This window comes from Pristiophorus japonicus, chromosome 16 (genome assembly GCF_044704955.1).
Source record: "Pristiophorus japonicus isolate sPriJap1 chromosome 16, sPriJap1.hap1, whole genome shotgun sequence".
Taxonomy (NCBI): Eukaryota; Metazoa; Chordata; class Chondrichthyes; family Pristiophoridae; genus Pristiophorus; species Pristiophorus japonicus.
In genome coordinates this window covers 40,093,964-40,100,276 of record NC_091992.1, presented here as the reverse complement: position 1 = coordinate 40,100,276, position 6,313 = coordinate 40,093,964, and the positions used below count along the sequence as shown (strand labels likewise).

The 6,313-nt window shown below is 44.2% G+C and overlaps 1 non-coding gene across 1 annotated transcript; it reads left to right on the top strand.

Moving 5' to 3' along the window:
• The first annotated feature begins 5,593 nt into the window (after positions 1 to 5,593).
• Positions 5,594 to 5,757, top strand: LOC139227206 (U1 spliceosomal RNA). Its single transcript, XR_011587410.1, has one exon. It is a non-coding gene; the product is annotated as a U1 spliceosomal RNA (small nuclear RNA).
• Positions 5,758 to 6,313: the final 556 nt, after the last annotated feature.

Here is a 6,313-nt window from a genome sequence, read left to right as displayed (position 1 = left end):
CTTTGAGGATATAACGAGCATGGTGGATAGAGGTGTACCGATGGATGTGGTGTATTTAGATTTCCAAAAGGCATTCGATAAGATGCCACACAAAAAGTTACTGCAGAAGATAAAGGTACGCGGAGTCAGAGGCAATGTATTAGCATGGATCGAGAATTGGCTGGCTAACAGAAAGCAGAGAGTCGGGATAAATGGGCCCTTTTCGGGTTGGAAATCGGTGGTTAGTGGTGTGCCACAGGGATCGGCGCTGGGACCACAACTGTTTACAATATACATAGATGACCTGGAAGAGGGGACAGAGTGTCGTGTAACAAAATTTGCAGATGACACAAAGATTAGTGGGAAAGCGGGTTGTGTAAAGGACACAGAGAGGCTGCAAAGAGATTTAGATAGGTTAAGCGAATGGGCTAAGTTTTGGCAGATGGAATACAATGTCGGAAAGTGTGAGGTCATCCACCTTGGAAAAAAAAACAGTAAAAGGGAATATTATTTGAATGGGGAGAAATTACAACATGCTGTGGTACAGAGGGACCTGGGGGTCCCTGTGCATGCATCCCAAAAAGTTAGTTTGCAGTGCAGCAGGTAATCAGGAAGGCGAATGGAATGTTGGCCTTCATTGCGAGAGGGATGGAGTACAAAAGCAGGGAGGTCCTGCTACAACTGTATAGGGTATTGGTGAGGTCACACCTGGAGTACTGCGTGCAGTTTTGGTCACCTTACTTCAGGAAGGATATACTAGCTTTGGAGGGGGTACAGAGATGATTCACTAGGCTGATTCCGGAGATGAGGGGGTTACCTTATGATGATAGATTGAGTAGACTGGGTCTTTACTCGTTGGAGTTCAGAAGGATGAGGGGTGATCTTATGGAAACATTTAAAATAATGAAAGGGATAGACAAGATAGAGGCAGAGAGGTTGTTTCCACTGGTCGGGGAGACTAGAACTAGGGGGCACAGCCTCAAAATATGGGGGAACCAATTTAAAACCGAGTTGAGAAGGAATTTCTTCTCCCAGAGGGTTGTGAATCTGTGGAATTCTCTGCCCAAGGAAGCAGATGAGGCTAGCTCATTGAATGTATTCAAATCACAGATAGATAGATTTTTAACCAATAAGGGAATTAAGGGTTTCGGGGAGCGGGCGGGTAAGTGGAGCTGAGTCCACGGTCAGATCAGCCATGATCTTGTTGAATGGCGGAGCAGGCTCGAGGGGCTAGATGGCCTACTCCTGTTCCTAATTCTTATGTTCTTATGTATTAGTCCAGGCCTCTGGATTACTAGTCTAGTAACATAACCACCCGTCATTAGTCTGTCTGATATGTGTCAAGAACACTTGACTCTCCTCACTTTTCTGTGAAGAGCTTGGCTTTCTCTCTTTCCTAAACCGTGATATTTATGTATAACAAACAATTTGCCTCTGGCAATAACATAATTTCGATATGCTGGATGCACACATGACAGTGATGAGCCTTTCCCATCAGTCCTTCAGACTATTTGGTAATAAATTAAATTTTCATGGTTATTTGTTTTACTATAACTCCAATAGACTCCTTAAAAGGAAGTGACTTTCTGGACAAAATTTTAGTTCAAAACCCTAAGAAAATGTAGTACCTGAACTGTAAATGCATGCTTGAAGCATTATACTTACAATTTTTTTAAACTCTGCTGTCTCAGCCCAGCTAGCTGTTTAATAGAAGTGTGATATCAATCTGAACTCAGCTGCTTCTGCATGTGCACATAACCTAGTTTTCCTACACATGACAACAATGGTGTATCCATTTTGGCACACTCACTACTTTTGGCTTGAATGGAGGCTGTATCTCCCTTTGTTCCAGTTTCTCCCAGTCAATTCTTCGGAAGAAAGCATGATCCCGGATATATCTCTCTCCCTCAGCTCCACAGCCAAGACGCTTTGCTGGATGTTTTGTCATTAGCTGTGCAACAAAAATATTTTAAAAAAACAAGATAAAATAGATCACGTCATCAAATATCTTGCAAGGGATAAGAGTTTCTCAGAAGTGCTGAGTTGACTTTCTTGTGAACTAAAAAGCTCAAAGAAAGATCCATAAATCCTGTTTAATAGGTCATTTCTAAAACAACTATTTTGCCAAAAGTTTAACACAAGCAGCTCCTATTAGGCCACAGCTGGAGTACTGCGTACATTTCTGGTCACCACATTACAAGAAAAATGTGATTGCACTAGTGAGGGTACAGAGGTGATTTACGAGGATGTTGTCAGGACTGAAGAATTTTTGCTATGAGGAAAGATTGGATAGGCTGAGGTTTTCTTTGGAACAGAGGAGGCTGAGGGGAAACTTAATTGAGGAGTATAAAATTATGAGGGGCCTAGATAGAGTGGATAGGAAGGACCTATTTACCCTAGCAGAGGTGTCAATAACCCGGGGCATAGATTTAAAGTAATTGGTAGAAGGATTAGATCGGAGTTGAGGAGAACTCTTTTCACCCAGAGGGTGGTGGGGGTCCGGAACTCACTGTCTGAAAGAGTGGGAGAGGCAGAAACCCTCACCACATTTAAAAAGTACTTGGATATGCACCTGAAGTGTTGTAACCTACAGGGCTAGAGACAATGAGCTGGAAAGTGGGATTAGGCTGGATAGCTCTTTTTCGGCCAGCACAGACACAATTCTATAGAAAATAGATGCAGGAGTAGGCTATTCGGCCCTTCGAGCCTGCATCACCATTCAATAAGATCATGGCTGATCATTTACCTCAGTACCCCTTTCTTGCTTTCTCTCCATACCCCTTCATCCCTTTAGCCGTAAGGGCCATAATTAACTCCCTCTTCAATATATCCAATGAACTGGCATCCCCAACATTCTGCGGTCAGGAATTCCACAGGTTAACAACTCTGAGTGAAGAAATTTCTCCTCATCTCAGTCCTAAATGGCTTACCCCTTATCCTTAGACTGTGTGCCCTGGTTCTGGACTTCCTCAACATCGGGAACATTCTTCCTGCATCTAACTTGTCCAGTCCTGTCAGAATTTTATATGTTTCTATGAGATCTCCCCTCATCCTTCTAAACTCCAGTGACTACAGGCCCAGTCGATCCAGGCTCTCCTCATATGTCAGTCCTGCCATCCCGGGAATCAGTCTGGTGAACCTTCGCTGCGCTCCCTCAATAGCAAGATTAGGAGACCAAAACCCAACACAATATTCCAGGTGAGGCCTCACCAAGGCACTGTACAACTGCAGTAAGACCTCCCTGCTCCTATATTCAAATCCCCTAGCTATGAAGGCCAACATACCATTTGCCTTCTTCACAGCCTGCTGTACCTGCATGCCAACTTTCAATGACTGATGTACTATGACATAACATAAGAATTAGGAACAAGAGGAGACCATCTCGCCCCTCGAGCCTGCTCCGCCATTCAACAAGATCATGGCTGATCTGGCCGTGGACTCAGCTCCACTTACCCACCCGCTCCCCATAACCCTTAATAATTCCCTTATTGGTTAAAAATCTATCTATCTGTGATTTGAATACATTCAATGAGCTAGCCTCAACTGCTTCCTTGGGTAGAGAGTTCCACAGATTCACAACCCTCTGGGAGAAGAAATTCCTTCACAACTCGGTTTTAAATTGGCTCCCCCGTATTTTGAGACTGTGCCCCCTAGTTCTAGTCTCCCCAACCAGTGTAAACAACCTCTCTGCCTCTATCTTGTCTATCACTTTAATTATTTTAAATGTTTCTATAAGATTACCCCTCATCCTTCTGAACTCCAATGAGTAAAGACCCAGTCTACTCAATCTATCATCATAAGGTAACCCCCTCATCTCCAGAATCAGCCTGGTGAATCGTCTTTGTACCCCCTCCAAAGCTAGTATATACTTCCTTAAGTAAGATGATCAAAACTGCACACAGTACTCCAGGTACGGCCTCACCAATATCCTGTACAGTTGCAGCAGGACCTCCCTGCTTTTGTACTCCATCCCTCTCGCAATGAAGGCCAACATTCTATTTGCCTTCCTGATTACCTGCTGCACCTGCAAACTAACTTTTGGGGATTCATGCACAAAGACCTCCAGGTCCCTCTGCACCGCAGCATGTTGTAATTTCTCCCCATTCAAATAATATTCCCTTTTACTGTTTTTTTTTCCAAGTTGGATGACCTCACATTTTCCGACATTGTATTCCTTCTGCCAAACCTTAGCCCATTCACTTAACCTATCTAACTCTCTTTGCAGCCTCTCTGTGTCCGCTACATGACCCGCTTTCCCACTAATCTTTGTGCCATCTGCAAATTTTGTTACACTACACTCTGTCCCCTCTTCCAGGTCGTCTATGTATATTGTAAACAGTTGTGGTCCCAGCACCGATCCCTGTGGCACACCACTAACCACCAATTGCCAACCTGAAAAGGACCCATTTATCCCAGGTCTCGTTGCACTTCCTGTTTTCCTAATCTGCCGCCATTCAGATAATATTCTGCCTTCGTGTTTTTGCCCCCAAAGTGGATAAGCTCACATTTATCCACATTATACTGCATCTGCCATGCATTTGTCCACTCACCTAATCTATCCAAGTCACCCTGCAGCCGCTTAGCATCCTCCTCACAGCTCACACCGCTACCCAGCTTAGTGTTATCTGCAAACTTGGAGATATTACACTCAATTTCCTCATCTAAATCATCAATGCATATTGTAAATAGCTGGGGTCCCAGCACTGAGCCCTGCGGCACCCCACTAGTCACTTCCTGCCATTCTGAAAAGGACCTGTTTATCCCGACTCTCTGCTTCCTGTCTGCCAACCAGTTCTCTATCCACGTCAGTACATTACCCCCAATACCATGTGCTTTAATTTTTGCACACCAATCTCTTGTGTGGGATCTTGTCAAAAGCCTTTTGAAAGACCAAATATACCACATCTACTGGTTCTCCCTTGTCCACTCTACAAGTTACATCCTCAAAAAATTCCAGAAGATTTGTCAAGCATGATTTCCCTTTCATAAATCCATGCTGACTTGGACCGATCCTGTCACTGCTTTCCAAATGCTGCTATTTCATCTTTAATAATTGATTCCAACATTTTCTCCACTACTGATGTCAGGCTAACAGGTCTATAATTACCTGTTTTCTCTCCCTCCCTTTTTAAAAGGTGGTGTTACATTAGCTACCCTCCAGTCCATAGGAACTGATCCAGAGTCGATGGACTGTTGGAAAATGATCACCAATGCATCCACTATTTCTAGGGCCACTTCCTTAAGTACTCTGGGATGCAGACTATCAGACCCTGGGGATTTATCGGCCTTCAATCCCATCAATTTCCTGCCTAATAAGGATATCCTTCAGTTCCTCCTTCTCACTAGACCCTCGGTCCCCTAGTACTTCCGGAAGGTTGTTTGTGTCTTCCTTCGTGAAGACAGAACCAAAGTATTTGTTCAATTGGTCTGCCATTTCTTTGTTCCCCATTATAATTTCACCTGAATCCGACTGCAAGGGACCTACGTTTGTCTTCACTAATCTTTTTCTCTTCACATATCTATAGAAGCTTTTGCAGTCACTTTTTATGTTCCGGCAAGCTTCTTCTTGTACTCTATTTTCCCCCTCTTAATTAAACCTTTTGTCCTCCTCTGCTGAATTACCTTGCAGGGGAGTAACCGTGATCAAGATGGTCGTTCTCCCAAGACGAGGCTAGCCCGTTACACTTCAGGTGTGCTGACCCCTGCGATGTCCTCAAATGTGGGATACTCGACTGCAAAATTTGTGGTAGTGGGAGACTGCGTTTGTGCAGTGGCAGTATCGTAGCCAATGAGGTTTAACCCAGGCCTCCGTATTTCTGAGTTAGGAATGTGGATAAACCAGCTTCGGGTTCCTGAAAGGGAGTGCTGAGTGTTTCGAAGTGTTGCTGCTCAACTAATTGCAGAATCCAGTTCACTATGCTACTCGCTCCAAATGGATCTGGTTACAGACCACTGCGAATCAGCCGATGGTCAGATCATCTTCATCAGTATAACTTTGATGTACACTACATCGCTGGCAGTCATAATCACGTAGCTGACATGCTCAGCTGCTCGACACCTGCTTCAGACTCTGGTGCTGACCTACTCTCAGATGACAACACATACGTCACAATGATCATCACTCAGTCCATCAGAAACCTTGTCTCCTGCAATGAACTCAAAGCTGCACTCCAGTAAGTGTGCCACTTCCTCCAGACTGAGTGGCCTAAGCAAATTCCAGAAGAGCTGAAAATCTTCCACAGATTTTGCAATGAATTTTCTATTTGGAATGATGGCTGCCTAGCTCGTGATGATAAAGCAGTAATTCGCAAATCGCTTCCACAGTGCGTTCTCT